Genomic DNA, 10,252 nt, shown 5'->3' on the forward strand with positions numbered 1-10,252 from the left:
AATCAGGGAACCATAAACTTGTGAAAATAATAATAATATTATAATAATTTTTCACAACATGACTGTCTAAGCTATGCTTCAGTATTGTGTATGTGACTACCTACAATTACTACTTACTGATTAGTACACTGTGTAGGACATTTTAAAATATTTTGCAGGAACACATATGTAAAATATTATATTATTGTAGGAGTTTTAAAAAAGAGTTTTTCTTTCTGAGTGGGAAATGAGGGGGATTTGTACTAATTTAGTATAAACACAAATTATGTCAGCTCTCTAAACTCAGACCAACAGACAGAGGTGAGAATATAATAACATAACATTGATGAAATGATTGATTTATGAATGACTGCATACAGGGAACGCATAGTTAGTCTGTATTGATTTTGTTTTTTTAGTTTATTACTTATATGTACAGTACATATGCCTGAATGGTTACCTTTTTGAGATTCAGCATGGCATGCTACAAAATTGTCAGTAGAGGGAGATATTTACCTACAATGTTAGCAACTAAAACTGGCCAGAGGACTCTAAATAAAATATTCATGAAGAAGTGGTGGGCTGTCTTTGCAGACAGAGACATCCCTGCTGGCTCAGTAAAAAATGAAAAGTGTGTGTAAAGTGTCTTTTTTGAGTATTTAGTCAGTTTCATCAATGTAATGTCCACAAAACTGCTTATGGTTAAATTTATTGAGGTTGAACTGCAATATCCTACATCCAAAAAGTCACTCCACACTTCACGGTGATTGCAGTTAAGTGGGACCAGGACTACTATTAATTCTAAGCTTTGCTGAAAGACTGCACATCTGATTTGCAATAAGTACCAGTGACATTTATGTTTTGATGTTAAATGATGGCCTCTGGGCTCAATAACATGCCCTATGCTATTAACTTTCATCATAAAATTCTGAAATGTAATGTGAATTTAAGCAAAAGGAAAATGACATCTGCTTTCACCATTACACCAGAAGTTATTGCTGATATACTGGAAAAACTGTTTTAAAAAGAGAAAAAAAAGAGAAAGTAAGACCTACCCAAACTAGATTCACTAAAAAAGGCCAGTAAATGTTCTGTGCACTATTACACAGATGATAACTGAAAGCTATGAGTGGCTACTGTTAGACCCAAGCAGAACAAGCTGTTTTGCTGACCAGGTTTACATTTTGAGGTTTTGACATTTTGAAGTACAGGACATGGACATACAATTATTCTAGCTTTTGGGGTCTGAAGGGCTACACCAAGGCAGCTCTTAAACACCGAGGCTGTGAGTGTTTTATAATGTGAGTAGTGTGTCTGAAAACACTGGATGAATGTCAGGTGGATTTGTAGCTGAAGGAGCAGAGGGAAGGTGAGATCAACATTAACAATGAGGATCACAGAAGGGTCTGGAACATCCTGAAGCACCTTATTGACTGTGTCCTCTTTTTGGGAAAATAAGAATAATCTTTGAGAGGACATGATGAATGCAGAGATTCACTGAATAGAACCAACTACATGTTTGTCAACACTTTTTGCTGAGCATGATGCTGACTTGAGGCATAATCTTGCCACAGCCCTAGTTTTCTCAGGGACATCAGGAAAAATTCAGAATGGGCTAATAAATGCAGTGGCTGAGGTCATAAAGGATCAAATCAAAGAGGAAATTTAACAAAGTTTCTGGCCGTTATGGTCAATGAGATGACTGAGTCCAGTTATCTGTTCAGCTCTCATATATCCTCAGGTATATGACTGAAAGAGGAAGAAAGGGGAAAAAGGAGAGATATTTAAAGTTTGAGGATTTTACAGGTAAGAAAACAAACCCAGGGTCTAGTAGGGTTGGTTCTGCATCTACAGAAGAGTTACAATTGTAAATCAGCTTTGAATCAGTTGAGATGTTAAGGGAGTATCAAATACTAACCCTATAGCGCCGAACATATCATATTTAATACATGAATTCTGAGGCCCTCTATGATCAGTGTGATTTTTTTTTCTTGAAAACCTGATGTATACAATTAGTTACATGCAATAGATAGATAATCCAACAGGTGGAAGGAATTTGTTCACCAGAGGCCTTTCCAGTGACACTACAAGATTGCCAGGAGGCAGAACTTTGCCAATTTTGAAAAGGAATTACCAATTTGTTAGGCATGTTCATGTTATATGTTTTTTTGTTTGTTCAAAAATAATAATATTTGAGCATTGAGACCTGATGTATGAAATATGATACAAAATTGAAACTCATACATGGAAATTGATATTTGAAAAAAAAAAGAGTTTTTTTGGTTGTTCAGAAGGACCAATAAAGGCTCCAGTTTCAAAGAACTGGAATTTTCTTTCAATGATTTAATGGTTCAGGCTTTACAAGATTAAAGATTGCAAGGTGCTTTTGCAAATCTCAGTGGATTATTTGCATTTTTCACTTCTTCTCCCAAATGCACCAACTTCTGGATGAGTTTAATCAAAGACAGCTGAAGTGGAATTGTAGCAGAATTGTTTGCACTGAGCTGGTCGAACTTTTCCTCAACTCAAACTTGACCAGAACTCTGTACATGGTGCATCTGGACAATGGGTGCAGTTAAAAAGTTAGACCTCTGTTTTTTTCTTTTTTCCTGTATTGGTATTATCGACACTGTTGATGTGCTCTTTGGGATTCTACAAAGCAAGACACTAGACATGTTGTTTAGTCTGGCCAGAATTGCAGACTGTTTTTTCAGAATGTCAAGGTGGAGCAAGCTGAAGTCACAGTGATATCTTTGACAAGACCACACAAGTGATGGGACAGCCGAATGCTCCACCAGACCTTCACAGGGCTGTGATCGACTACATACTCGCACAAATTAGGAAGAGATTTGAAGGTCATAAAAGACCGATGTTTGGTGGATTGCTGAATTACAAGCAGTTTGAAGAACACAAACAGACTTTCCAGAGGCAGACCTCTGGATTCTGACTTAGAGATACCAGCACAGTTTGACCTGTCATGTACAAGTCAAACTATCTCCTGATTTTTCTGAGGAGGACAGGCCTTTCAGACACTTGACAGAACTTTATGCACTCGCATACCCAATCCTAACAATCTACAGCCTCTGTGAAATGTTTGGTTTTGGCTCTAAAACTGATGCAAAACTTGAGGAGGATGATTTGATCAGAATGTATACAGCAGTAGTTATCTGTCTCCATTGTGGTGTTCTGATCTGATAACAGAGAGTAGTCTTAATCTTTGGAGCAGTGTTTATCAAAGTACCAAACTGGATGCTTTAAATACTTGGTAAGAAGTAGCTGTCCCTGAAGACATTTAGATCACCTGTGTCAGTGTGGGTGTTTGGAATGTTATGCCTTATATAAACAGTACAAATGAAAAAGACCACATTTATTTGGGGAATTTCTTTCTCTTTGAAGTGTATTTGTATCAGCTTGTATTTAGTGGTGTAGTGTTAGTGGAGGTCATCATTCCATTCTTTATTTCCTCCAGTAGTCACTAGAAACTATGAGATAATATTGTAACATCAGGGTCTGGGTGATCCATCATACTCCCACACATATCCTGTAATGTGTTACCCATCTTGTGTTTTGTAAACCTTGTGTGTTAATGTTTACAAAGTTTAAATGTACCACAAACCAAATCTCCTATGGCCTGATCTACTAAAGGTTTGTGTGTATTAATGTAACCGGTGGTCTCGAACTCTGCGTTGCATTCCTTTTTTTTTAAGGACGAGACCCGCACGTATGTCTTTGGTGGCAGTCTCCGTTTATTGAGTTTTCATTCCTGACAAGTGACAGAAAAACACAAAAACCTCCGGTTAGTGACCCCCATAAAACAAGCTCCTCTCCCACAGAAATCCAGAACAAAAGGGCAAATACATTAAATTATTAAAACAAAATACAGCATACCTGACAAGTGACAGAAAAACACAAAAACCTCCGGTTAGTGACCCCTGTAAAACAAGCTCCTACACAAACCAAAACGACAAAGAAATGTGTTTCAGCACATTATAAACACCTCATACAGCCTGAACTAGCCAGTTCATGTAAAAAAATTAAATTAGCAGAGGCTAAATCAAAAATTTTCATGAACTGCACGGCTGCTTACCTCTCCCACAGAAATCTGGAACAAAAGGGAAGAGGCAAAGGCGCGAAAACTCTGGTTATAGCGTGCAGTGACACACTGTAAATTGCTCGTTGGAGAACAGACTCAAATTAAAAGTTACACATACTGACCTGGAGGCCCACAATATCAGGTACCAACCAAAAGAAATGAAAATAAAATGAACAGATTTTGTGTAATTATAACAATAAACAATATCATATACATACCCACATTGCTGCGAAATAATTGACTCTGTTACATTAAAACGTGTGCAAAGTCATTGAACTCGCCAAAAAATGTTCAAACTGATTTACTAACAGTGCGCACTAAGGGTTGTGTCTTTCAAAGGTGCAAAATAGCGTGTCTGATCCAGTTAGTACATTTGCCACAATGAATATGCAATATGGGGTGTTTACACACAGTTGTGCATGTGGTGGAGGAGAAAATGTAAATATATTAATTTAGCAAATGCAGAGTGATTTATCAAACTCAAAAGCAATTTTGATCATAGAAACTGCGTCTATATTTACCACATCTCAAAAGGAGGTGCAAACGGGTTGGACGTGTAACTGTTCACACATGGCTGCGGTTAGGAGACATGGAAATGATGAAACGAGATGCAAAGAATGCATTTTTCATCCTGGTGTGAACATTTTTGGAGTGACGGAAGAAAAAATAATTAAGACGTATGCAGCCCCCCCAACACTCCCGATGATTGTGATTCAAAATATGCACCGACATTAGGCTACAGTGTGACAAAATTATATGTACCTGACAGTCATTCAATCAAACTACTACCCCCCCCCCCCACACACACACACACACACCTACACACCCACACCCACACACACACACACACACACACACACACACACACACACACACACACACACCTTTAAAATGAAAAATAAATAAATGAATGAGTCATGCAATACCTTCTATGACAAAACTTCTCCAACGTTACATTTCCGCACGTCTGGATCATTCAGCACGCTGTTCCCATTAGTGCTGGTTTATCCCAGAGCAGTTTTTACAGTGTATTGTCTCCAGTAAAAAACCCTCATTTAAATAGGGCGGTCTCCAAGACTTTGCACCTGTTGTAATTTGCGCAAACAATCTTTGTAAATCACCCGCAAACCGCGGTTCAACCCCACACGCAAAATTCTAGATTGCGCAAGCAAATTAGTACATGCCAATTGGGATCTTAGTAGATCAGGCCCCTAGTGTGCCTAAAACAAATGTGTTGCACAGGAGACTTTATTTAATAAAAGTGAAAGTAGTGAAAGTTCTGAAAGTAGTGTTTTATTGTGTTTCTCTCTTTGGATTTGGCTTCTACTTTTACTGTACAACATATTACCAACAGTATTATGATGTCTTCCTTTACACACGTGAACTTTAATGATATAACATTTTCATCTGTAGGGTCAAGGAACTGGCCCACCCTTTTCAACTATCACATCATCACTTCTGGAAAGCCTTCCCATGAGGTTTAGGAGAGTGTAATGGACATTTTCTTTTTACCATTCTTTTGAAGTGCATTGGTGGGGTCAGCTACTGGCTCTACTGGGTTGAGGTCAGAACTCTATGCAGGTCATTTCCTTTCATCTTCGTTAAATTTACTAATCTGTGTCATAATCATGTTGAAACAGGAAGGGGCTATCAGCAACTGATTCTACAACATTGAGAGAATGGCATTGTCTTAGTCTGCTGACGCATTGGGAGTTCCTTTTACAAGAACTAAGGAAATCAATCCCACATCCAAATCCCCCCCTTCACCCTTACCATTCCCCCGGAGCTGCCAAACTCAGACTCATCCGTTGGTTTGCCGGACAGAGACTCATAATTAATCCCTGCAGAGAACAGTGTCCACTGCTCTAGAGTCTAGTACTTTATGTTTGCTGCTCAGTCATGAAAACCTATTCCATGAAGCTCTCTATACACGACTCTTGATCTAATCTGAAGGCCACAAGAAGTTTGGAAATGTGTAGCTATAGACCCTGCAGAAAGTTGGCAATTTCTGCACACTGTGTGCTTCAGCATGTGCTGTGATTGTATGTGGCCTACCACTTTGTAGCTGATTTGCTGATGTTCCCGACTGCTTCCACTTTATTATAATACCACTAACAGTTGACTGGAATATTTAGTAATGAGCAAATTTCAGGAATGCACAGGTACCATCCTGTCACAGTACCATGCTTGAATTCAGTGTGCTCCTGAGTGCTGACCCATTCTTCACAAATGTTTGTAGAAACAGTCTGCATGCTCAGGTGCTTGATTTTATGTACCTGTGGACACAGAAGGAAAAATCTGTTATACATTAACAATTCATTTTGTTATTTTTTTAAAAACTTATTTTACAGAAATGTTTTTCTGTCAGTCTTTCACTTTGAGCATTTGTATTTAATGCTTTCCTATGTTACCTTGTGCTCCCCTGCCCTATTCTCTTCAAGGTATAATCATTATAAATGTACACCTTGCACCAAAACTGGTTTGAGTAAAATAAATGACAGTTTCATCTGACCCCGTAAAGACTGGTGAACAAAACACATAGCGTTAACACATTCATTCCCAAAGACTGAGCCAGGACTCACTTGTGATTTGCAAGAGGTTTTATTTGGATCAAGTGAATGTGCATTTCAAGCATTTGACAATTGACTTTGATAATTTTACAAAACGCTTAATCTGGTATGTAAGTCATGTACATTCTCTTTATTTTACAGATGAGTATGAAAAAAATGAGTCATTGTTTATTTTAAATAACATCTCCTCTAAGTGGCTGGTTTACCTGCTCGATGTACTAAGGAACATGTACATACATTTTCTTTTGTCATGATTTGTGTTTTGGGTTGCAATGGTTTATTAATTTCTTAAATGTGGGTCCTCAGAAATAAACCTCTACGGACACGGGTTAATTTTCTGAAAGAGGCAATGTATCTTTAGCAGGGAAAACATTGGTAATGCTTCTGTTTTATTTGACAGTATTTACAGTATTATTCTAGTTCAACCATTCAGGCGTGGGCCTACCACTGACGCTGTCTAAGTGTCTGTGGCACACTGTTTCCACTTTAGCTTCATTACAAAGGCATTTAGTAACAACATTAGGAACACAGGAGCGCCACAGCAGGTTGTGGTCTGAGCTGGGAACTGTTTGCACATTCTGTCTATGTAGACAGTCTTCTTGACAGAATTTGAACAGTGGTCTTATTTGCAGCCTGTATTGTTTCATGCTGCTGTACATCCAAGACAGTGTTTTCAGCATCCAGGTCAGTCCTTGCTTGATGATGACAGAGATGGCACTAAAGAGAGAGTAAGTGCAGCACACTCCCAAGAGCATCAAGAGACAGTTGGCAATCTTATATGCATGGGTGTCCTCATGATGTTCCCTCTGACCGCTCACAAAGTCTCCAAAGCCCACAGTGCTGAAAGCTACAAAGCAGAAGTACAGCGACTCCAGGTAAGTCCAGCCCTCCATGGCTGAATAGACTGATGCTGCACCACATGCAATCACCAGGACAGCAACAAACAGGACGAGTGTCACTTGGTAAACAGACGGCTTCCGCTCTTCATTGCTGTCATTTTCATTCCGTCTGCCCTCCAATGTGCTGTGCTGGGCCTTCCTCCTGTGCCACCAGAGTATGAGAAAGCTCAAAAAAGTTATGACTCTCTCCAGGAAGAGATTGAAGAAGAGTATTGATGCAGAGCAGCCGAGCAAACCATAGAAAACAAGTAAGACCTTTCCTGTAATGGTGGACGGGGCTGACACTCCAAAACCTATAACAAAGAAATCAGAGGAGCTGACTTAGAGTGGATGCAGACATTTAGGAAGATATTTTAAGGATGTATTTAAAATATCCACAAAACAAATAAACCCCTTGAGAGCTTGACCTTGTGTTTACAGATCAGTCTGATGTATGAGTTTAATTTAGTTATCTCCGTCTAGCGGAGGTTATGTGGCTTCCTTCCTTGACTCTTGTTTACTTAAAATTTTTAATGACTGGATTGGAATGGAACTTTTAAGGAAATTAGTCATTTTGGCCTTTTTGTAAGTTCATGACCGCTGAACGGTTCCAACATATTGTTTAGTCTTGTCATACTGTAATCTGTTATATTTGTTTCCCATAATTCCTCTTCTGGGTTTCTGAACAGGTCTTGGTCTGGACCTGCTGTCAGTTTAGGTGTTCTTGACTACAACACTACTACAGACAGTATATAAATAGTGGACAGTCCCTCCATGATGTCACCTATTGCTTTGTAAACTTCAATGTCAAAGATACTTAAGATGGCCTGGTGGTTTTATGGAAATGTGAAAATGAGAGATGACCCCATAACATCAAATAATTTCAGCTACTTCATAAATGTTAACACTCAAGTTTAAATAAGAATATGAAAATCTCCTTGCACAATGATGTCCATTTAATTTTTTTTCATACTTCTTTTAAGGTTCACTCAATCATAATGTCTCCACATATACATTAAAAGGGTTATACAGTATAACAGCCGGGGGACGTTATGTAATAGAACACACCTAGACGTAGTCTACCAAAACCACCAATGAATCAAAGCTATGTATCTGTAGGTATAGATTCATTATTCACTGAATATAATACAAGGCTGTTACATGTTACAGTAACTTTGATGTGGTATTGATTTAGGGCAATGAAATTAAAACTAAAAGTAGCGGAGGTAAAAAAAACAAAAACAAAACAGGATTCAATTTTGTACATGCAAACAATTAGGATTCATAAGTAATGTGAGAATGGAGCCGTGTAAGTTGTTTCATCAGGAAACAATAATATGGAAGTCTCTTTTTGTGCCTTTGTACCACACAACAGTCATATAATAAAATAACAGTAAGTAAACAAGGAAGTTGTTATATAAAGGAAATTGATTGAAGTGAACCAGGACCAAGTCCCTTGGTTTCCACAGAGACAGAGAGAGTCCAAAGATAGTGACGAGAGATAGGAAGGCTATAAAGGGATAGGAAGGCTATAAATTGATTCCCAGAGGTGAGGCTGGTTTAATTTTTACCTCAGAGGCATATTTACCATCTATAGGTTGAGGTAAATATTGATTTTTTGGATAACCATCAAAAGTGAGTCTCCCTGGTCTTTCCTAAAGTAACCTAACCTCATATACAGTGTGGTTCATATTCACTTTACATGCATTTCAAAATTGTGTGCTTCCTACAAATTTGTATTATTGATATATTCTTTCTTGCATTTATTTATTAAATCAGGTTTTAAAAAATACAATTCATTTAAAAAATGGCTTGACATTAACAAAAAGAAATCTGACACATGAGTCTTGTCTAATTATAAAGAAATAATGACATTACAAACATTTTGACTTGTGGCTTGTTAATCAGTGTTAAAATATGCTCTATATTACTGGTATATCGTAATTCTTAACTTACCAATGGTGGACACTACAGTTCCCACAAGTAGAAGGCACCGGGGATGTCCCAGAGGGCTCTGCCTTGTTCTGTCCGGGATCCCTGCCATCCTGGCCTCCTCATAATGGCGCAGCAGAGATTTAAGGTCTTCACAGCTGATGTTATGCTCCCGACTAAGCTTGTCAACCTCTGGCTCCAGAGCTGATGGGCATGTAGCTCTGCTGGCCTCTCCAACGAAGAAAATATGGCAGCACCAGCAAGCATATAAAAGCGATAAGTACACCAAGCAGGTAAAAACAACCTGCTTCCCTGCGGGGAGTAAAGATGGGCAGCAGCAAACAATTCTTTCTTCATCGTCACTTGTTGAGTTTCCAGACTATTTTATTTCACAAAGTACTGTAAAACCATTAAGTTGTTTAAAGATATGCACAGCAGCAATGAGAATAAATGATCATTGTTTAATCCCATCTGTCGTCCTGCCAAGCAACGTCCATCTGTCATTGCCTACAGCTCATATATGCATGTCTGTCTTATTCATAAGTGAAATTAAAATCACATTACTTACTAAACACCCATATTGTGCTGTAACTGTTGCTTCTGAGTCTGAGTGTGGCTTTAACAGTGGCTTGAATGATCCATGAATGCCTGCCGCTTATCTCCAGCTCAATAATCCATCTTTACTTTACCTTTATGAGCTACAAACATGCACAAACATAATGTATGCCTGCTTTCTCCACCTTAGTGTGTTTTTGTCAACGCTGGCCCAAACACCAAGCACAAGATGCATGTGTGTCTCT

At 38.5% G+C, this 10,252-nt stretch overlaps 1 pseudogene; it reads right to left on the minus strand.

Moving 5' to 3' along the window:
- Window positions 1-7,058: 7,058 nt before the first annotated feature.
- Window positions 7,059-9,809, minus strand: LOC115431090 (potassium channel subfamily K member 13-like; annotated as a pseudogene).
- Window positions 9,810-10,252: the final 443 nt, after the last annotated feature.

This window comes from Sphaeramia orbicularis, chromosome 13, assembly GCF_902148855.1.
Source record: "Sphaeramia orbicularis chromosome 13, fSphaOr1.1, whole genome shotgun sequence".
Classification (NCBI taxonomy): domain Eukaryota; kingdom Metazoa; phylum Chordata; class Actinopteri; order Kurtiformes; family Apogonidae; genus Sphaeramia; species Sphaeramia orbicularis.